At 39.4% G+C, this 24524-nt stretch overlaps 1 protein-coding gene across 4 annotated transcripts in view; it reads right to left on the reverse strand.

The window, feature by feature from the left end:
* The window catches only part of STAT6 (signal transducer and activator of transcription 6), a 75811-nt gene extending 54420 nt beyond the window's left edge, over positions 1-21391 (reverse strand). For 2 of the 4 annotated variants that reach the window (XM_032209286.1, XM_032209283.1), the window contains exon 1: positions 21105-21391. The gene's annotated coding sequence lies outside the window, so the exon portion shown is untranslated. Of the gene's footprint in view, positions 1-210; positions 305-20658; positions 20677-21104 lie in introns of those variants that run through there. The other 2 variants (XM_032209285.1, XM_032209284.1) reach the window with 2 other exon arrangements.
* Positions 21392-24524: the final 3133 nt, after the last annotated feature.

Raw genomic sequence — 24524 nt, forward strand, 5'->3', positions numbered from 1 at the left:
GCATCAGGGAAATAAGGAAGCAAGCAAGACTTGTTTCTCTCTTGCTTATTTCCCTTTTGCTACAACGGGGAAAAAGATTGGGAAGAAAAGCAACAAAAATTGCAGCACAGCAGCTTTCCCAAGTTTCCTCCGCTCTCTGTTCTCATTTGACCAACTTATTAAGCAAATCAGCAGGTTGTACTGCCCCTTTTCTGCCTTGTTTACACTGACCTTGTCAACCTTGGTCTTCTGCAGACTATTTTTTTTAGCTCTAAGCCTGGCCTGACTTTCTGGATTTATCTGTGTGGTCTTCCTTGCCACAGTAAGTCGAAAATGAGGAAGACGTAAGTGCTGAAAATAGCATGCAACACCCAAAGAAAAAGCCACGTCAATAAACTGCGTTTTGTTTACTGTACAGCTCAGAGTCCACCAAAGCCTAGGCAACAACTAGCAATGATAACAATAACTTGTTAGGTTCATACGGTGACCAAATCAGAAAGACTTAAATTGGCATACACGTCGTAGGAAATACCAATATATTGAGGAAATATCATAAATTGTCTGAGTTTCTGGTTGATTTCAAAAGCCAATCTTTTAAAGCTTTTGAGAATATATGGGTTGGGGCCAGACATACCTTAGGTGGAATGTATTCCAGAAAACCACAATGGTGACAGAGAAGATACACCTCCAGGATTCTACAAGATGGCACCATTTAGTCAATAGGACTGGGCAACATTTTCCTGCCTGATCTCATAGCATGGACAGAGATAGTAAGAGAAGACACTCTCCTAAAAACAGCCGCAAGCTATTGGGGCTATCACAAGATTCTTGTTTTTACTAGCGCATTTGATGGAATGTTGCTGGCAAAAATTCATTCCTGAGAGCAAGCCCAAAGACAATTTGCACACAGTGGTAAGAGACGGTTGGCTACATTATCAGCTGCTGAAGTCCCACCTATTTCACTAAATCATAAACCACATTTTACAAAGTGCATGTCACACTGGGTGTTTTGACACCATTCCCTATTACCAAAATGCACATTTTCAGTTTAATAGTGTTCCCTGCAGTGTTATAAGAATCTTCACTTCCCAACCGAATTCCTACCCAACTCACAAGCCAGGACAAATCAGTTGCTTCTGTTACCTTTTTATTTTCAACCCAACAGAATGTTAGGGAAAAACAACCAAGAGAGATAAACAGATTCTGGTATATATGTGTCTCTCCTTCTGCCCATCAACAGGATAATTCTCCAAAAACATAAACAGAATGGGACCAAATTTGGTATGGAACAAGAAGCAAGCAAAAGAAAGACTATGTTGAAAATGGGATGGGTCCAATTGCGGACTGAGGAGAAAAAAATCCGGAGGGAAAAACATCCCCAATGCATTCCTGTGGGAGAGGCAGATAGGCAGGGGCTTGGAGTACTACTGACTGCTCAATTATTAAAATCCCCTCCCAGTAACAGGATGGAGATGTTATTAAGAAGATGGCAAACTTTCAAGAAGTTTCATGCTACTTTGCTGCAGTCCTTTCTGTGCTTCCAAAATTCCAGAAGCCATGCTGTGCATAGTTTCCTAATTTGTACGCAACCTGTTTTCTGCTTCTCAAATGTGCAGATGACAAAAAATGGGAGCTTTGGCCAAAATCCGGGAAGACAAAACACAAATAAATCTCACCTGGGCAGGTTAGAAGACTGGGATGAGAGAAGCAAGGTGTCCTTCAAGAGGGAGCAACGTAAGGTATCACATTTAGAAAAGAAAAATCCAAGCCGCGCATATAAAATGTCATGTCTTGGAAGCACTATCTTGGAGAAGGAACTAGGTGCGGTCACTGACAGCAAGCCAAACATGAGCCAGTATTATGAGATAGTTGTTAGAAGAGCTAATGCAATTTTGGACTGGGATTAGAAGCACTTTAAAACACATATAGAGTTCTTATTCCTCTCTATTCTGCACTGGTGGTACCTGGAGTACCGTTTGTGATTCTGGGCATCAGAGGTGGGTTCCTACCAGTTCGCACCTATTCGGTAGAACCGGTTCGTCAAATCTACCGAACAGGTTAGAAGAGGTTCCACCAGTGGACCTGGAAAGCAGGCCACACCTACAGAAGAGGTTCCAAAAACTTTTGAAACCCACCACTGCTACACACACACACACACAGAGAGAGAGAGAGACTCACACAGAGAGAGAAAGAGAAAGAGAAAGGAAGGAAGAAAGAAAGAAAGAAAGAAAAAGTGAGATATGAAAGAAAAAAGGAAAAAGGGACAGAGAGACAAAAGGAAGGAGAGAGACAGAGAGAGAGAGAGAGAGAGAGAGAGAGAGAGAACACATGGCCAGCAAGCCACTCCCACAAAGGAGGCTCGAAAAAAATTTGAAACCCACCACTGCTGGGCATCGTTTACAAATGGAGAGTTGGAGCAGGCTCGGAAGGTAAAAACATTGGAGAAATGCCATGTCAGATAGACTGAAGGAACTGGAGATGTTCAGTCTTTGAGAAAATAAGACTGAAGGAAAATAGGATATCCATTAGTCGGAAATTATTTTCCACTGGTACAGAAACTAGGACCAGAAATATCAGCTATAATATATAGTTATCTACTAAGTTACTTAGATTTTGCTTAAAAATAAGGAACAACTTCCTGACAATAAGAACTGTACAATTCTAGAACAGTTTATCAATATGGGTTAAAAGTGGGTAGTTCTTAACAGGAGGGGGGATTACAAGCATAATTTGGGCATATTCTTGAATAATGGAGCTATCTGTAATTGCTTGTATGAGACTTGAGCCTCCAGTTTGAGACTGGGCTGCCAATAGCTTGTCTAAAACAAAAGCAGGGTGCATTTAATTTAAATCAAGTCAATTTAAATCACTAGTAAAAAGGCTTGATTTATATCAACTTGATTTAAATAATAATTTTTAAAGAGAAACTATCATATCTGTCCCATAGCTGCTCCTCCTCTGACCTACTGTTGAGTCACTGACAGTCCTGTTCTCTTTAATGGGATGGCTGGTGATGAAACAAAGACACAACAAGTGAGGGATGTGGCGAGCAGGTGAGTGGATGCCCGCTAACAGGTGCTGCTATGATGGATCTGAAATTATAGGTGCTCTTTAAATGTAAAGAATCATTACTCCTGGTAGTTAGAATCTTTAATATTATTATTCATAAACAAAATGAAGTTTTCTATTTAGCTTGCAAAGCTTGGATTCATTGAATGAGTTTACCAAAAATGTAAATATTGCAGAATATACAGCCTCGTGCTACATAACTAAGCTCCATTGTATGCTGAATAAATTAAATATATTAATGTTTCTTAAACAGAAAACTATCTCTAAATAAATTTTTACTCCAGAAGCATTTTATTAAAATAAATTTGATAAAAATAAAAAACTCCAATTTAAATAAAAAAAATCTGATTTAAATTTTAAAAAATCATTTCTTTTTTTTTTTAACTATCGATTTTTATCCACCCTGAATAAAAGCCTGAGATTTGGGGTCCCTTATCTGTTTAAAGTCTTTCAACTGCACAACTCTCTAATTTTATGATCTTAAGCTCTAAAATAGGGTTTTTTGATAAGTTTTACATCTATTCAGTTTTACTAAACAAATACCCTAATCGTAAATGAAGAAATTAGACAGATCTTTCCTCAAATAACATGTTGGAACATTTTGTAAAAATAAGTGCAAGACTTGGGATGAAAGGGCATAAATAATACAAGGGTTTTTTAATTAATATGCCTTCAAGATCCTACTATGCTTTTTTTCTTCACTCACTATAAGAAAGACTGAATAAAACACCCTTTCTAAGATTTTAATAGTGTTACTTCAGCCACTGATATCATCTTATGCAAGTATAATCATTAAAAGTTGTGAAATACAGGGGTAATTAAGAAAATTACTCAAAATTACTCAATTGCAGTGCAAATTTGGGGAAGAACATGTAGAGAATCATTAAGTGTAGTTTAAAGCCATTGGAAAGGATTTGATAGGTGGATAAAAATGTCAAATCCAGCCTAAACCTCTGGCTGATTATGCATCAAACAACAACAACAATAACAACAACAACAGCAATAATAATAACATGCACTGACTGATTATTTAAAAGACAGTCAAGAACATCTATTAATCGAAGTAAAGAACAAAAAACTACTGAAGGCCCAACAGACAAAACAAGAATACAGAAAAGATGTGATAAAATTAAGAATGGAGAGTTGGCAGAACAAAGCACTGCATGGCCAATTACTGGAAAAAATAAAAGATAAAGTGGACAGCAAACAAACTTTAACAACAGGTACAGTAAAAAAAGAAACAGAGTCACTAATCCTGGCTGCGCAAGAACAAGCTATCCGCACAAATGCCATTAAGGCCAAAATAAAAAAATACTCTGATGATGCCAAATGCAGACTTTGCAAAGAAGCTGATGAAACTGTTGATCACATACTCAGCTGCTGTAAAAAAATCACGCAGACTGATTATAAATTGCGGCACAATTCAGTAGCACAAATGATCCATTGGAAATTGTGCAAAAATTATAATATTAAAGCAGCAACAAACTGGTGGGAACATCAGCCTGAAAAAGTCACCGAAAATCAGATGGTGATGCTCTTGTGGGATTTCCGTATACAAACGGACAAAATACTGGCGCATAATACACCAGACATCACACTGGTTGAGAAAAATAAGGTCACAATCATAGACATCGCAATACTAGGTGATAGAAGGGTCGCTGAGAAGGAACATGAAAAAATCGCAAAATACTAGGACTTAAAAATCGAAATCCAACAACTATGGCACAAACCAGCAGTGGTAATTCCAGTGGTAATTGGCACACTGGGTGCTATTCCAAAAGCACTGGAATTACATTTAAAACAGTTAAAAATTGACAAAATCACCATCAGTCAAATGCAAAAAGCCGCACTGCTTGGATCTGCACGCATATTACGAAAATACGTTATGACGCCCTAGGCCCCTGGGTGGGGCCCGACTAGTAATCAATGCTAAATCCGGTGAAATAACTGGCCGCTGTGATACAATTCTGTTGTTGTGATAATAATAATATCATCATCTACCAAGAGCAGAGGGTGGTCGAGGACTCCTACAAGTAAAACAGACTGTGGAAGAAGAAAAACACAGCTTGAATGATTACATCCCGAAAAGTGAAGAACCAATACAATTTGTAAGGAAGTAAATAAAGGAGGCCTTTTAAAGACAACTGTCAAAAGCTGAATATAAAAAAGAAGTAATTGAGAAGCAAGCTGAAAATTGGAAAAACCAAGCTATGCATAGCCAATACTTGAAAAGTATTGAAGGCAAAGCTGACCAAAAGCTAACGTGGAACTGGTTAAGATCAGGAGCACTGAAAAAAGAAACAGAAGGCTTTAATTTGGCAGCTCAAGAACAAGCCTTAAGCCATAAACTGCATGAAGGCCAAAATTCAACATGTTATCACCAACAGCAAATGTCGCCTCTGTAATGAGAACGATGAGACAGTCGACCACTTGATCAGTGGGTGCAGCAAAATTTCACAAACTGACTACCTACAACGCCATGACCGCATTGCTAAGATCATTCACTGGAAATTGTACCAAAGTTTGGATTTGAGTACAGCAAAAACCACTGGGACCATCAGGTTGAGAAGGTTTTAGAGAATGAGAAAGTCAAGATCTTGTGGGACTTCAGAATCCAGACTGACAGGCACTTGGCCCACAACACACCTGACATAACAATAATTGAAAAGAAAAAAGTATGGTTCATTGACATTGCAGTAACTGGAGATGCACAAATTGAAGATAAACAGCAAGAATAAAGTAAAGTACTTGCAAATTGAAGTTGAACCACTGTGGAAAAAGAAATCGTGTGTTGTCCCAATTGTAATTGTAGCCCTTGGAGCAATACCCAAAGGGCTACCTCGCTATTTGGAAATTTTAAATTTATCAGACTTGAACATTCTGATTCTACAAAAAATCACCCTACTTGGAACAGATTATATATTCCAACTTTACCTTAATAGTTCCTAGGTCCTTGGTTAGGACTCCAGCTGTTGAACTACCAACCAGCCCCAAAGGCTGTGAATCTCACCAAAGATTAACCACACAATAACAACAACAACAACAACAAAAACAACAACAACAGCGAGACACTATCTTGGTGTGGTTGTGATGTTTGTGCATTCTGAGAAAGATGAGAGCCATACCAACTATATTTATTTGTTCATGTCTAAAGTGTGACAATTAAAATAAGGCATAGTATACAACATAAAATTTGAGATAAAAATACAAATCAAAATATATACAATTTAAACAGATCTTTCCCAGAAACTAGTAACCGTAATTGTGTTCTGCCATGGTGTCATAACATGATCCACAAGTGTATACTGATCAGGACATAAAGGACATGGAAGGAGCCTCCCGGAAGAATGTGTGTTGGAAAAACATTCGGGTACTCCCTAGGCAACAGCTTATAGCTGCCTAATCCTTTCAATTCAGAAGCATCCAAAACCTAGTGAGGTGTTCATTCCCACCTGTGACTATTCAACTATACTGAATATATTTTATAAGAGGAACCAGATGAAGAGTATCTCTCACATAAAAATATGGTGAAACATAATTTACAGAAAGCCGTACCAGATAAGTTGTTACTTGGGTTGAGTAGAATCGTACTAGGTGTTGGAGTTATAGAATAGAATAGAATAACAGAGTTGGAAAGGACAAAGTCTGCAAATACAAGTAGAAGACTGATTGGGGCAAAACAAAGATAGTACCAATAGTAATAAAGCCACTTGGATGCAAACTCAAAGCATCTGGAGCACCACCTGAACATCTTCAGCACTGGCAAAATCACCATCAATCAATTGCAAAAGGCAGCTTTACTTAGAACAACTTTACTTCAAACAACAACTGCCTATCCCATGTCCTTGGCAGGGTTTCAATAGATGGATAAAATGCCAAATTCAGCCTAAGCACCTGGCTGATGTGCAACAACTATTACCATCATAATAATATAGGAAACTGTGTATATTCCCCCCTAATTTCTGGCTTAGAAGCTCTCTTTATCAGCTGGTTACATTTAGTCTGCTATCTCTTAATGTGGCTTTGCCTTAACATGCTCTGTAAGATGAAGTTTAAACTTGTGGTTCAACAAACATAGTTTACGAGTCAGCGCAATCAATGTCTGAACCTATCTGGTGCCAGTGGGTTTAATAACCCTGATTAAAGTAATCATAACCTAGCAAACTATGGACTGTGAAGCGAATCTGTAGATTAATGACAGCTAAATTGTCATTAACTTAATCACAAAATCTTGGAACAAGATTAGGACCTCCACTAAATCAAAAGCACATTCAGGGAAAAAAAACAGTTTTTTGTTCCTATCTGATGGAGCAAATCTTAACCCCAAGTTTACTGTATACGTGTCTTTCAACATGTTTCCCACTGAGCTATTTTGTTGGATTTAAGAAGAATTTTTCTTCAGACTATCCAATCACAGAATCTATCCTTCCCATCTATTTTAGGAACCTTTCTCCAAATATTTACTCCAAAAGGATTCATGCCATTAACTCTCCTCCTCCTAATTTCAAGAAGTGGGATCTAGTTCAACACAAAATTGCTATAACATTTGTGCATCAAGAAGAAAGCTGAAGCGAAAACTCTGTCTCCCAATGAGACACAGCAAACCAAGAAGTCTTTCCCACTTCGCCTCTTCCAGTTGTTGAAGAGAGAACTGTATTCTACTACCTCTGGAGGATGCCTAGTTGAAGAAGATTGAGCTGGAATACTTGATACAAACCATTTTACTCAGAACCCGTGTAATCCCCATAAATATCAATGAGGCTTTCTCCTAAGAAGTGAGAGTGTAACTTAGGTTAATGAATTAAAAGGCAAGTGCAATTGAGGCTTCCATATCCATAAACCACATTATCTTGATGCTGATTACATAAAAAATACAGATGCTATTAACTGAATCTGTCTTTCATTAGGATGGGTGGTATATCTTTAATTAGGATATTGACTCTAGAATTTTGTAGACTTTAATACCCATCAGCCTCAGCTATCCAGATAGTCTCTGATAGTATATAATTCAATTACTTCAATAGATACTTGAACATCTATTGCAGGGGTGTCAAACTCATATCTTCATGTTGTCATTATGTGATGTATCACAACTTTCCCCCCTTCACTATACTGGGGGTGGGCATGGCCAGCAGGTGAGGCATCCAGCCCCTGGCCTGTGAGTTTGATACCCCTGATTTATTGCTTTGAGTAATTGGTGAGTAAAAAGTCTTGAAGTTAGGTATAATTACGTATGAATAGCTGGTTCTCACATATGTTTTGTTAGATTTTGGTTTAGCATATTTTGGGAATTTAGGCATCATGTTTTTTGGCTTGGTACAATGCATGAATCCAGCTACTGTGGTTTTTTTCAACAAGCCAATATTAAAACAAATCATTGTCGAACACCCAGCTTGTGAAGAATGTTTTAATATTGTTCCAAATTACAGAGAGCAGTAAGTTGATTGAAGAGATACTGACAATGCAAAATTTCACTCTGGAAACATATCTAGAGTGTATTTATCTATCCATTTGTTTATTGAATTTGTACAGCCACCCATCTCAAACATAATGCAATCATGCCTAGTAGACTCCTCTGTGACTCCACTTCTGCTCTACTTGTATACCTGTAAATTAATAATATCACAAACGTCACCACTAATTTCTTATGCTTGCTTTCCTTCCAGAAGAAGTGAAATCCAACAGAAATCCAATTTAGGAACTTACCGGTGATTTTCTTTCACAGAAGAAAGGCGAAACAGCTCCAAAGAGCTAATTTGTGCTTCTTCATAAACCAGACAGCTGCTACTAAAAAGGATAAAAGGACATGCTATTTCAAGAAATGCTATTGAATATCATGTGGCCTGTATCGGAAGATTTTGAACTCATTGTCCTGCTGAAATCACTTGAAAGACTCAGGCCCAACTTTGAGCAAAGTGACTACATGATATTACACAATTTCCTGAAAATTCATGGAAAGTATCTCAACTTCCAGAAAGGCAAGACAACAATGAATGTCCTCTACCCACTCTTTCCATCCAAGAATTTTAAAAAAGGTAACTAGTTCCATGAGGTGATGCCAAGCCACAATTACCTGAGCTTACCTTATATTGTATGAAGTCATCAGCATTTACGCAATATCTTTGATTTTGCCATTGTTCCGAGTTATTCACACACATAACATTCCCATCTGCCTTTTTAACTTGAAACTTTATTTGTTAGTGTTTCAGGCATCTGGAAGCATGTTGGAACAGCAAGAGAGATTATTTAGAAAAGGAGTGGTACCAGAGGTGGGCTTCAAAAATTTCAGCAATGGGTTCTCTGCCTGGTTGCTGGGTGGGCGGGGTGATGGTGGGCGTGGCCTAGTCAGCCTCCTGCACCATTGCGGGGGGGGGGGGGGGAGCATTTTCACCTTCCCCAGGATCCAGAGGCTTTCCTCAAGCCTCTGGGAGGGGAAAAATTGCTTCCCCCAGGCTCTGGAGGCCCTCTGAAGGCTGGAAATGGGTCCCTTTCTGGCCTTTCAGAACTTCCCCATTTTCACCCTCCCTGAGCCTCCGTGCAGGCCTGCACTTACCTGGCATCCAAAATGGGCCAGATGGAGAATCCTGGGAGAGGAGGGATGGGCGAAGCAGGGCCACCCAGGGGTGGGATTTGGAGGTTCTCCAAACCAGCCATAACATTAGCTATAGGTTCTCCTGAACCTGGGAGAACCTGTAGCAGCCCACCCATGAGTGGTACCCTATTTTTAATATTTATTCATTATCACTTAATAAGTAAATTATTTATTTTCTTACTGTGTTGTCCAGTAAAACTGATAAGGATGGATCTAATATAGTGGGGAGAGGGGGAAGAAAATGTGTGTCTTCAAGTCAGTGTTGACTCCTGATGACTGCCCAGACTAGTTCCTTAAACTTCAGAGAAACTTCAGAACCTGAGACGGAGTGACTGGTGGAGGGTCACCCAAATGGCTTAGTGCCTAAGGTGGGACTAGAAGTCCTGGTCTCTAGTCTGGGGCCAAGTTGGCCACTACACCAAAATGGCTCTCCAAACATAACAAAACATAAAATGCACAAATTATATAATGAAATTCAATATACATGTTTAAGTATCCACTTAAAACCAAGACCAAATTTAACAACAGAAAACTATACTCACTACCCTTCCAAAGATTAAACCAAAATATTAATGCATTTGGAGTAATAACAGGTCATTATGGGAATGGCTCTGAAAAAAACTATTTAAGAAATTAAAGTCACCAAGCAACTGGCTAACACTATTATAATAACCTTCTCTTTTTTCAGTTCCTCTGTGGAAACCAAGCAAAGCTGCTAAGCCTTACACGAGAGACAGGCTGGTGGTCAGATAGGAACAGCTACACCAACATTTGTTTGGAACCAAACATTTTGGCAGCTAAAATATTGTTAGATATTTTTCTAGCCCTTAGGAAATCATTCTTTTGCATAATTAATACATAACACCAGAGTCTTATCCCCAATCTCAATATTTACTTATATACTTCTAGTTAGCCCAATAATATTTTTTCTGATCCCACTAAAGCAGGGGCCCCAATTCCCGGTCATGGACTGGCACCGCTGCATGACATGCCAGAAACCAGGCTGCGGAAACAAGCAAAGCTCCATCTGCAGGATGCAGGTAGCACACGAAACCACATCCCCTCCGGACGGTGGAAAAACCTCTCTCTATGGAACCGGCCCCTCGTGCCCAAAAGGTTGGGGGCCCCTGCACTATAGCACAGGGGGAAATAAAAACACCATAGTCAAGACTGAGTTGGCTTTTCTCTTAATGTTGTTATCCTGCTATCATCTCTTTGCATCAAATAGTGCAATGTGTATTCCATGCAAATCTTCCTGACTCAATTTGGTTACAGCTTCAAAATATGGGAAGCTGCAGTGCAAATGTATTTATTTATTTATCTGGCTTTTTCTACAATGTAAAAGCAGTCTTGAATAAAAGTTTAGGATTGGAGGAAGTCCTGTAGCCCATTTACAAGTGGAAAAGTGGGTGAAAAAACTCAACTTCTATGAGTCAATACATATTGGATTTTTGGCAGCAAAGCAGAGGCTGTTTCCCATTGTCTTCTTTTAATATTTTTAAATTCCCCATCTAGTTTATAGTCCTGGGTTTCCTGGTAGTTTTCTGTCCAATACTATCAATGTTTGACTTCCCACTGGCTTTCTTCAACATCACACAATGCTGGTAGGATTTGCACCCATCACAAGTTCATACACTGAGTCAACCCAAACAAACCAGAATTTGGCTTAGCACAATAGATGATCCTTGACATGAATTACGAATCAGATATTTTGTATGACTTAAGCGATGGACCCTGGAGCACTGATTTACTTCTCAAAATACTTATGAACTGTCTTGGTCATCTGTTTTATGCTGATTGAGGAACGCGGTGGCTCAGAGGCCAAGATTCTGAGCTTGTCAATGAGAAAGTTTGGTGGTTCAAATCCCTAGCGCCGTGTAACGAATTGAGCTCCCATTACTTGTCCCAGCTTCTGCCAACCTACTAGTTCAAAAGCAAGTAAAAAATGCAAGTAGAAAAATAGGGACCACCTTTGGTGAGTAGGTTCTGTGCCCCTTCGGCATTTAGTCATGCCAGCCACATGGCCACAGAGATGCCTTCGGACAGTGCTAGCTCTTCGGCTTTTAAACTGAGATGAGCACTGCCCCCTAGAGTCGGGTACGACTAGCACATATGTGCGAGGGGAACCTTTACCTTTATCTTTTATGCTGATTAGCAAATGTGTGACTATTGTTTTTAATTATTAATAAGCCAAATAAAAAGATGTTAGTCCATAATAATAAACTGAGCTAATTAATGAAGTTCATTAGTTAGTTGTTATTATGATCTAAGACTAACTAACAAAGTAAACATTTAGAATAATTCAGTCCAGAATGGTTTGGTGTTGTATGATGTATGGATATGTGTATTTTAACAAGCTGAGTAGCTGTAGAGGCAACCCAGTTTGAGAATGATTTCAACTTTTGACCTACTTTGCATGCTTTATTGGATATAACATCCTGACATCTGAAATGGGCAGGATTCATCTGTTTCCCTTCCTTTTTGGTAACACTGACATCTCTGAGCCAGATCTTGTTTATATCCAAGCACATAATTTCTATAATTTGACATAATTCACATAATTTGAGCTTTGTTTAAAAAAAAAAGTAGATTCCTATGCCTCACACACTTCTACAAAATAATGTCTACTCAGATTATCCCAACAATCAAGGCAACAATCAAGTTTATCACTGGGCTAAAGGTTTCCAAGTGTACTGACACTCTTCTTTAACACTGTAATAGAAGGGTCATGTTTTGCTGAATCATATCAAAGTCCATCTTTTAATACAACAGAGCTTTGTATGAATTTTTCAGCTACCATCAAAAGCTATATAGTTCAAACAAGACAGTAACAGCTAACTGATTGACAGTTCACTGTTGATTTCCTGCTATTTTCTCTCCCATCAAGAGTTGGGAAAATATTTAAGAGTGTGTACAAACCCAGAGCAGAATGACCATTGGCTTACCTGAAGGGTCCTTTTCTGTGCACTGCAGGAGAATCCAAGTGACAGGTTAAATCAGTTTGATTGCCCTGGGACTGAGGAATCTTTTTCTTTGGCCACCCCTCCTGGTGTTACTTGGCGCCAGAATTTTGAGATGGTCTGGAAGCGTGATGAATCAGTAAAAGAAAGCCTAAGTTGACAGCCGAATGGAAGGGCCCCGTACTGATAGCGTTGGCCCGCATAGAAAAACCGCAGAACCTTCGGTGTTGTGGCCGAATGGGAATGTGTAGATAAGCCTCCTTCAAGTCGATGGACGTGAGGAGGTCCCCCTGGCGAATCCCTGCTAGGATAATCTGCAGGGATTGCATCTTGAACCTCCTGTATGCAATGTGATGGTTGAGGTTGTTGAGATCCAAGATGGCTCTCCACCCCCCTGAGTTCTTGGGCACCAGGAAGAGAATGGAATAAAATCCCTCCCTTCCTGGTTGGGTGGAACTTGTTCCACAGCATTGATCTCCAGGAGATGGTGAATTTCCTGGGTCATGAGTTCCCTCTTCAGTGGGCAAGAGGGGGTTGGACAGCGGATGAAGTTCCAAGGGGGTTGGGAGAGAAACTCCAAGGACAGCCCCTCCCTGACCATCTGAAGGATCCAGGCGTCCTCTGTGATCAGTGCCCATTGGGGAGCGAACAGCCGGAGTCAGCCCCCAATGGGAGGGGAGCATTGATGGTCACTTGGACTTGCGGAAGGGCCTGTTAGAGGCCCCACTGTGGTTGGACCTGCGGTAGTTGAACTGCTGCCTACCCCTGTCCCGAAAGGACTGCCTGTCATGGGACCTATCTCCCGACTGATCAGTTGGTCTGTTTGAGGGAGCGAACTCACTGGAACGAAAGGACAGCCTCTTGAAATAGGGAGAGGGTTTAGAATCCTGTTTCTTGTTCAGGGTGGGCAGAACTTTACGTTTATCTTTGGATTCAATCAAGAAGGGGTCTAAGACCTCCCCAAATAATTTGGGCCCCTTAAACGGGGCAGGCACCAATTTCCATTTATTCTTCTGGTCCGCCTGGCAGTGACGGAGCCAGAGGAGGTGGAGGGAGGTCACGTTGGATGCTAATGCCCTAGAGGCAAATTTGGCCGCGTTAAGGGAGGCATCAGTCGAATACTGGGACGCTGCAATAATTTTAGTTATGTCCTGGCGAAGATGAGTGTCTCCTGCCAGTAGTTTAGCTTGAAGCTCATGCAGCCGGCTATGCCCTCCAAAGGGCGAGAAAAGTGCAAAAACAACAAATTCCAACTAAAAGGGGAACGCCGGCAGCAAATGCGGCAGCTCTCCACTGCCATCCAAAGGCAGCACAGCAAGCGGAGCACCCACCACCACCACACCTACCTCCGAGTCTCTAGGAGAATTCAAACGACGTGAAGCAAAAAGGGGAGACAATTAAACTGTTAGCTATGGGAAAGAACAAATTAAGGAAAAAGAAAGGGGAAAAAACTAGGAGAGTCCAAGCCTAGATAACTTACACTGGAGCTCACAAATATAAGTCCTGAACGGGCAGACTGAGAAAAAATTCTGGTGCCAAGTAACACCAGGAGGCATGGCCAAGAAAAGGATTCCCCAGTCCCAGAGCAACCAGACTGATTTAACCCGTCACTTGGACTCTCCAAGCGGTGCATAGGAAAAAAGATACACATTATTATGAAATAAGTGAACAGTTCGTATTTCGCAAAGAAACGGGCAAAATAAAAACCTGGAAATTTCTTGTAAAACATAAAATGTCTAGCAACCATAGCCTGTTTCTGATGTCCCTATAGCCCACAGGTTGTTTGCTAGAGGGTACAAGCATAATTTTTTCGCTTAATTTTGCCAACAGCAAATACATTTTAAGACCTTAAATGCTAAAGGGAAGTGAGAAAAGTCTGATTCATAATAGTGTTGAGAAGGACTCAGTTTATATATAGGATTTGTTACCATGAGAAAATGGTTACCAGACTAAGAAGCTTTAAAAGAAGAACCCACAAAGACTTTTGGGGCCACTATAGAGCAACACAAGCAAAAATCAATTACTACTGCTTTGTTTTTCACCTGGATCCACTGAAATACAAGAGGCGATCTATTTTTGATAGGAGGAAAAGTATGGTAGTCCTGGATCAGTGGTGGGATTCTAATTTTTTTACTCCCGGTTCTGTCGGCGTGGCTTGGTGGGTGTAACATGGCTTGGTGGGCATAATTTGGTGAGCATGGCAGGGGAAGGATACTGCAAAATCTCCATTCCCTCCTGATCAGCTGGGACTTGGGAGGCAGAGAATAGATGGGGGCCAGGACATTCAGAGGTGACATTTACTGGTTCTCCAAACTACTCAAAATTTCCGCTACTGGTTCTCTAGAATTCAGAATATGCTGAATACTACCTCTGTCCTGGATCATGCAAACATTCAGAGGAGAAGAGACCTTGAATTTTGAAAATTTGGAACTCATCTGCAATTGGATTCCATTCAGAAGCCAACTTTCTCCTCCCTTATTCTTCTTACAGGATGCATATCTCTGCAGAGCAGCTTATTTCATCACCCCACTTATGTTAGCAAAATATTTGCTGAGAAATGCTCATATTGCAGAGGCATATTTGAGAATAAATATTGGGCAATCCTTGTTTCTTTGGGGTGGGAGGATAAGTGATTAAGTAACTCAAGTTACAATAAGTTTGTAGGAAGTTTTTGTAGAGTTTGTTACTTGAGTTTTACTGAATTTGTCCGTATGCAGCGTGTTCGTCCTTTAATTGAGTCCTTCAACCATGGTGTCAACAGCAAAGTATGGGCAGAAGTGGGTCAGCAGGACACGCAAAGAGATCCCATTTTGAACTGGGTGAAGTGACACCTATTCATACGGTTATCTAAGGCAGTGTTTTTCAACCACTGTGCCGTGGCACACTAGTGTGCTGTGACATAGTGTAAGGTGTGCCGTGGGAAAAACACTTTATATATAGTCAATATAGGCACAGAGTTAATTTTTTTTAACATTTTCTAATGGTGGTGTGCCTCGTGATTTTTTTCATGAAAAAAGTGTGCCTTTGCACAAAAAAGGTTGAAAAACACTGATCTAAGGAGAGAGGGAATTATAACATGTATACGCTCATGTCATCATACAAATGCCATAAGTAATGTTCTTACATGAGACATTGTGACCAATGTATGTAATTGTGGCATTCAGAAAATAATATCACTTTGACATTATTGTTTCACTCACTGCTATGTACAGTATATTGCCAACCATCTGATAATGAAATCTTAGTGAGGTCTTGGATGTGTGTGCGCTGAAATTTTATTTTTACTATAGTTTATTAAAAAGGTGGCAAAAGTTGAGTTCACAAACTGAATAAAGCCATAAGTCATGGTTTGGAAATCACAATGAGTGTTATACCTCAACCATTACAAATAAAATAAGTTGAGCGGAAGACAGAAATCAAGATATTTTTCTTTAAAATGACTGACTAACCAGAGGTGGTATTCAGTCAGTTCTGACAGGTTCTCAAGAACCAGTAGTGGGAATTTTGAGTGTGGGAATTTTGCAGTATCCTTTCCCTGCCACACCCACAAAGCCACACCCACAGAACCGGTAGTAAAAAAAATTGAATCCCAGCACTGTGACTAACATGATAATGACTGCATAACTCTGGTTACAACATGCCAAACCAAGTAGTAAGAAGAACCGAGAAGGAGAAATTTTCTGACTGAACAATTAATCTATGGAATAGCTTGCCTCCTAGAGTTGTGGGTGCTTGATTATTGGAGTTTTTTAAAAATAGGCTGGACAACCATTTCGCCAGGATGGTATAAGGTCCCCTGCCTTGAGCAGGGAGTTAGACTAGAAGACCTCTGAGGTCCTAAGATTCTATGTCCTCTTCATATAAAGAGCATATTGTATTCTAGCATCCTGAAATTAACTTTTTGAGGACATTATAATACAGATTAAGTTTTATAAATATCTGCAACTATATCCACAGAAAGTTGTCATGGCTTCCTGGCACATATCACAAAAAAGATCAATTTTTCTTCTACTGTCATTCTTTGATTGGAAGTGAAAGAGCAAAAAGATCCAGAACTGGTCCAAGACATTTTGTTCTTTACCTTTGCACAGAGCTGCCATGTATAGTATTTCAGCAATAGCTAGAAGCTTATTGCAAGGAAGCTTATTCTCTATTAAAGCATAGCCCTAGCATCTGTTATCTTTGAGTTCAACAGGAAACAAAGTCTACATGCACAGGTAACTTTCCCACCCAGTATGCACCAAACACCGGAAGAATTGCCCCACTGTACTACCAGTCTAATATGCATGGTAGCTATGCTTTTTTCTGGACTTGTATTTGTAAAAGAAAATATTGATTGTGGGCGGCACATATGCAGGATTCCTCATGAGCATGATCCTACTCCTCCTTGTCAATACTGAATGCAGTAGAAGGATTCTTCTATAACAACCCATTTTCATCTCTTCAAAATAATTGTCATGAAACCACAGGACGCTAAAATTAAACATGCACAGATACATACAGAACAACTATTTTTGATCTAGGGACATCAAACGAAGCTTTCTTTTCTCTCCGCTTCCTTCTCCTTTTTGTAGTCTTACTGAATATCATGGCTCTACCAATGATCTCTATGCTTTTCACGTCCCAATTAATTGAATAAGCCAACATGTCTTAGATCTCTATTCTTATTTCTTGCATGTGTTTCGTTTTTAGAGCTGAAGGAAGTGGTGGATCTGTGACAAACCAACCCTCTATTTACAAATCACAAAAAAAGTTCTGATCTTATGTTTCCTTTGGCAATAAATTAATGTCGGAGAAAAGAATCAACAATGCAGATTGCCATCTGCACATAGTTGATTTTTGTCTGGCATAGTAGTTAATTAAGTATCCAATTAGCACTTTGAAAGAGGCTTCCAAGGAGTACTGAGCTGAGGCCTAGACCAGGAAATAGTACATGTAAAAGGAAACTTGATGACATTATTGATCACAACGAAATATTAGCCATCAGTATATGGGAGCTATTAAAAGAGCAAATATTATTAGGGATACACTAACAGGAGTTAGAATCCAGAACATGGGAAGCAATTGTCCTAAAATACTCTGTTCAGCATCAGCATTCAAGAAGGACATTAACATACTAAAGGAAATTCAGAAAAATGCTATCAAAGGTGGGAGAGGAGGACAGGCACTATGGAAACAAAGCTTAGTGAGGAACGATTAAAGGATCTGGTATGTTTAACCTGTAGGAAAGACAACCAAGGCAAGATACAATAGCAGTTTTCAAATATCAGGACTGCCACTCAGAGCAGGTAATGAACTCATTCTCAATTGTCTCGGGTGACATGACCAGAATTACAAAGGAAGAGGTTCAGATTAGACATTAAGAAACACTATACATATCAAGGGCACGGAATTCCCTAAGACTTGGTGAATTCCCCTTTGCTAAAGAACTTCAGATAGAGGCTGTATGGTGACCTAGAGATGCTCCAGCATATTTGGCACTGAATAGTTTATCTCATGCATTGATGGTTTTGCTGACAGAACTAGATGTGCACGGTGCAAAAATAAATAATCTTGTTACTAAGAAAACCAACAACTTTCTGAAACTATAATCTCCAGAAAATTTAGGAATGGATACATGACATATAATAAGTTGTACAAAGAAACCGTGTCCAGAAACCTCTTATTGGAGAATAACTTTATTATCTATTTATTTGAATCATAAATCCTTACAACTGGGAAAGATTCAACTAGTGCAAAATGCAGACATGTGGGCAGTTATATGTGCTCCAAGGATTGAACATGTTACACCTCTGCTTTGCAAGTTAAGTCAACTGCCACTTTGCTTTGGGGTCCAATTAAAGCCATATATGGCATGGGACCAGGTTATTGGATGGACCGCTCCTCCACAGTTACATCATGTCTGGCAGGACAGCATGTTGAAAGTCCCATCAGCCAGGGAATTTTATCATGTGGAACCTGGGACAAAAGAGCCTTTTCTACCATGGCCTCTGTCCTGTGAAATATTATTATGACCCAACCCTATTGGCCTTTCAGAACATGATTATGTCACCTGATTTGGGGATCCCTTGGCAGAGAAGAACTTGCTAGATGGCTGTATGATAGTTAATTGAATGCACTCGCTTATAGGCTTTTTCAGCATTTTATTTGGTCTTGTTTTTATTTTAATTTAAAGCTGTTAAATAAATACATCTTTATGTATTTGGACTGCTTTTATTATGTTCACCACCCAGAATCATTATGTGAGAGTGATGGCTATACAAATATGATCAATATATAAACTAAAATTAAAACTGTAAGTTGAGGAATCAGTGTAAATTATCTGCCAAAATATCTTGACTTTCTAGTTGAATTCTCACATCATAATGTGATTTACTTATGTGATTACTGTAATATGATAATATATCTACCGTGACTGGTAAACTGTGGCTTATGTTTTAGTGCTATGTGTAACTCAACCAACTTTATTTGAGAAACCACCATTAACAAAATTGTAGCTCAACCAACAGTTCTGTGCAGGAATCGCGAGGATCTACTGAAGTAATCTTATTTCTGCTTTCTCAAAAATAAATTCAATTATTTTTACTACTCCATAATTTACTATTCCATAAATAAATGACAGTTCAACTGCTAAAACGTATATTAAGTATTATGACCATGTGGAATATCATATTTAATTGGGAAAAATATTCTGAATTTAGACACAGCCAATTTCACCGTTCTCACTAAATTGTATAACTTTTTTCCCCCAGAAAAGAATGCTAAATTCGATACAGATCTTGATGGAAAATGACCAATAACTGTAGAATCCTTGGTGCGATCTGAGCTAGGTTGCTAGCTTGGAGACATTTCATTATGGGCATTGTCAATGCCCATAAACTTCTCATTTCAATTAGACAATTTTGATGCATAATTTACTTTAATAATTTGTTTAAATGTGATACAAGAAGGCAATTTGATGGAACCTAATTGCATGCCACAGCATATACATTTTTGTAATAAAAAAGTTTTAAAATGTCACTTTGACATATTTGCTATAGAAAAGGAAAAGGCTGTGAAAAGCAACAAGAACATTTTTCTAAGATCGATTTTATTAATGTATCATTTTCAGTCATGGTATATTCAATAATATATATTGTGATACTTATACCATAAGCTATTTCCAAATGAATTAAATACACATTAAAACAATATAAATACTTACACTAAAACTGATTTTTTTTTGTAACTAAATTCACAGCCATTACCATATTTTCCCAATAATTTGTATTAAAAGAACAAAAGGGGAGAATCAAAGGACACAATAAAATAAAGACACTTTACGAAGTAAGAAGTAATATTTTTCTATTTCTCATATTATATTAGAAGTGTCTTATGTGAAATTGTAAAGAATTCAAAGTCATATACATAAATTCTAGTTCAAAATTCTGAGAGTTGTACTCTAATACCGAAGACACAACACAGAGAGAGATTGACATAGCTCAATCTTTGCCAATGCAAATAATCTACCACTCTAATGTTATAGTGAAAAAAAGTCATCTTTATCACCCATTTTTAATTAAAACCCTATTTTTTCCACGAATCTTCATGGTCTATCTGACATAGGATTCACAGAATTAATCATTATCTCACTTTACCTTGCTGTTGCCCTGTCAAACTGAGAAAGTATATACAAGGACCTGTTTTTAATCAAAATTTCTTAATGTAAATTAGGTATACCCCAGAGAGAATTCATGCTTCTTCTGAACAAATTGTAGGAATGCATTGAGGAAACATCCCTCTTACAAATAATGCTTTTGTCCTGCCTGCGGGTGGCAGCTAGCCAAGAAGGACCCCACATATATTGCAACTAGATTTTTGGATTAATTTGTACTGGCCTTCACACTTGTCATTTCTGTAAAACCAAAACAATTGTGCACAGAAATGAACTTTCACACTCCTAATGATGCAGATGCCAAGCACAATGCAAATGGTATGCACGAATCATAATTACAGAATTCGAGGGATTATTTATGAGTAAGTATGGGTATTAAAGTGAAATCAGCCAAAGCCACAAACCGGTACTCTTCTGAAATCCGTCACTTAGATCGGGGTGTGTGCGAGCGCCTATCACTTTAACTGCATGGTCACACAGGCTAGGATTCGAATCCATAACAAGTATATATTATGAATTCAACTGTCTTGGGTTCAGGGTATAATCCAAGGGGTAACGGGACTGCTAGGTCCCACGCGGGATTTAACCCTCTCTGGGTGTTCTCACGTCGTGTGCGTTTTCACGAATTTCCATTACTCTGTTAGCTGGACACCCCCACCCCCCCACATACATATAGACCGCTTTTATTAAAATAATAATAATAATAATAATTTGTACAGCAGTCCGGATCTGTTGTCGTTTTTCACCCTATTGCTGAACTCCGGAATTTCTTGGATATTTCGCCGATTACCTCTACTCATCGGCTCTTACCCTCCCTCCGTTGTTAATATTGTTCCCACCCCTTCCGTACCTTTTACGCCAGAGAGGTCCTTTCCCTCGGTTGGTTCGTAAAAGCTTCGCTTTTCGTGAAAACCGATCGTTTGTAATCCACTCGGTAAGGTCCCAAGTCCCAGTTCTTCTTCGAAGCGAGGATTCGGCTAAGTTCCGTATCTTCGGGATCTGCGCCGCGAGAGGCGGGAAGAGGAAACGAGGTGTGGGGCAGCGACGCAAACTGCTTTCACAGTCACACTGAATCAGAAGTGAAAGCAAAAAACAAAGTCTGCTTACAGGAGATGGAGGAAGAGGGAAAGGGAAAGGGCCGGGATAGGCTCGGACGCTGGGGAGAGGCTCTGATGTAGAGCTTTTGACTTTACGATTCCCATTCTTCTAGTGAATTGAAGGAATTCGGACGGAGCGTCTTCTTGGTCCGAAAAACAAACGAACGAACAAGCAAATAAAAAGTATTTTGAACCGAATAATAACCGAACTTGATTAAGGCACATAGAGGAGGTGGAGTTGCAGTGCACTATATATAAGAAATAACTACATCTCTACAGAAATAGAGCACAACTAAGATGAGAACTATAACGAATGCATTAGGGTCAATATTAAAGGGGGGGGGGATGACATTGCCACAGGTCTATACTACAGGCCACCCAACCAAGCAGAGGAAGTAGTAGACGAACTTTTTGCTAGTCAGCTAACTAAGGTATGTAGGAAGCACACCACAAAAGTAATGGGGGATTTTAACTGCCCTGACATCAACTGGGAAACAAACTCTGCACCAAGTGGAAGATCCAACAGGTTCCTAATAAACCTAGCAGACAACTTTGCTTCCGAAAAAGTAGAGAAGGGAACAAGGGGATCAGCCATATTGGATTTAATTCTCACTAACAGAGAGGAAATGATAGAAGGTGTTGAAGCTACAGGAACCTTGGGGGCAAGCGATCATGTAATATTGGAATTCAACATTATGCAGACACAAGTAGTAGAACAAAGTCAAACTAGAGACTTGGACTTTTAAGAGAGCTAATTTCAATAAATTAGAGAGAGCTTAGGAAGAATTCCATGGATGATGATCTTCAAGGGGAAAACAACTCAAGAAGCTTGGGAAATTTTGAAAAGTGGGATTATAAAAGGCCAGTCTAGCACAATACCAATGAAGAAGGAAAATAACAGCTCCCAAAAGAAACCAGCATGGCTGCATAAAGAACTCTGACAAATTGAAAGACAAAAAGGATAAGTATAAAAAATGAAAAGGGGGGGACATAACTAAGGCAGAATATCAGCAAATAGCCCAAGCCTGTAAAGATGAAGTGAGGAAAGCGAAGGCTCACAATGAAGAAAGGCTTGCCACAAAAGTAAAAAATAACAAAAAAAGCTTCCAATATGTTAAAAACAAGAAAAAAGTTAAGGAAACAATTAGTCCATTGCTGGGAGAAAGTAGCAAGAAGGTGACAAGCAACAGGGAGAAAGCAGAACTATTTAACTCATTTTTTGCATCTGTCTTTACACAAAGGGATAAAACAGTCTAACCTATCAAAAACACCACCACAAAATCAGATTAGGAACACAAGTTGAAATAGGGAAGAAAATGGTACGTGAGCACCTGTCTATCCTAGACGAGTTCAAATCACCAGGACCGGATGGATTACACCCCCAAGGTTCTGAAGGAACTGGCAGACGAGGTCTCAGAACCACTGACTATATCTTTCAGAGATCCTGGAGCACCAGGGAACTGCAGAGGACTGGAAAAGAGCTGATGTGGGTCCCATCTTCAAAAAGAAAAAAAAATAGATCCAGAAAACTATAGACCTATCAGCCTGACCTCAATACCAGGAAAGATAATGGAAAAGCAATGAATTAGCGAACACCTAGAAGTAAACAAAGTAATAACCAAAAGCCAACATGGGTGTGTCAAAAACAGATCATGCCAGACTAATCTTACTGCATTCTTTGACAAAGTGACAAAATTAGTGGACCAGAGAAATGCCGTCGATACTTGGACTTCAATAAGGCATTTGATAAGGTAGACCATAACCTACTACTAGATAAAATAGAAGAAGTGGGTTAGATAGCATCACCACCAGATTGATTTGTAACTGGCTGACCAACCGCACTCAACGTGTAGTCCTCAATGGAACTGCATCTACATGGAGGGAAGTATGCAGTGGAGTACCCCAAGGCTCTGTTTTAGGCCCAGTACTCTTCAACACCTTCATCAATGATTTGGATGAGGGAATAAATGGGGAACTCATCAAATTTGCAGATGACACCAAACTGGCAGGAATAGCCAACACTCCAGAAGATAGGTCTAAGACACAGAAGGATCTTGACAAACTTGAACATTGGGCACCAATGAAATTCATTGGTGAAAAGAGTAAGGTTCTACATTTAGGCAAGAAAAAGAAATGCACAGGTACAGTATAGGTTGTACCTTGCTCAATAGTAGTAACTCTGAAAGGGATCTTGGAGTCCTAAAGGACAACCATTTAAATATGAGTCAGCAATGTGCAGCAGCTGCCAAAAAAGCCAACACAGTTCTAGGCTACATAAACGGATAGATCATGTGAAGTGTTAATACCACTTTATAATGCCTTGGTAAGGCCACACTTGGAATACTGCATTCTGTTTTGGTCACCACGATGTAGAAAAGATGTGGAGACTCTAGAAAGAGTGCAGAGAAGAGCAACAAAGATGATTAAGGGACTGGAGACTAAAACATAGGAAGAACGGTTGCAGGAACTGGGTATGTCTAATCAAGGCCTAGGGGAGACATGATAGCAGTGTTCCAATATCTCAGGGGTTGCCACAAAGAAGAGGGAGTCAAACTATTCTCAAGGTACCTGAGGGTAGAACAAGAAGCAATGGGTGGAAACTAATCAAGGAGAGAAACAACTTAGAACTGAGGAGAAATTTCCTGACAGTTAGAACAATTAATCAGTGGAACAGCTTGCCTCCAGAAGTTTTGAATGCCCCAACACTGGAAGTCTTTAAGAAGATGTTGGATAGCCATTTGTCTGAAACAGTATAGGCAGGGGGTTGGACTAGAAGACTTCCAAGGTCCCTTCCAACTCTGCTATTGTATTGTATTGTATTTTATTGTATTGTATTGTATTGTATTGTATTATTGTTAGTGCTAGCCCTATTTATATTACACAAGCATCTCATCTTAAAGGCAATTGATATCATTAGAATCCAGGTGGAATGTATGAGTTTGAAGGTTCTAAAAGATGCTTTGCGCTTATGGCTCACCTAAAAAAGGGGCAAGGCTTTCATTGCTGGGTTGTGGGGAAGCATTTTTTTTGCTCTTCTTATGCACACCCAACCCTGATGTCTCCTGAAAGCCTTCCATAGGTAAGAAGGAATGCTGAGAAGAGCTGAGACATCCCAGGCATCACCTAACCACGGGGTGGTTATCCAAAGATGAAGCTCTAATGAGCAAACAGTG

This window comes from Thamnophis elegans, chromosome 2, assembly GCF_009769535.1.
Source record: "Thamnophis elegans isolate rThaEle1 chromosome 2, rThaEle1.pri, whole genome shotgun sequence".
Lineage (NCBI taxonomy): Eukaryota > Metazoa > Chordata > Lepidosauria > Squamata > Colubridae > Thamnophis > Thamnophis elegans.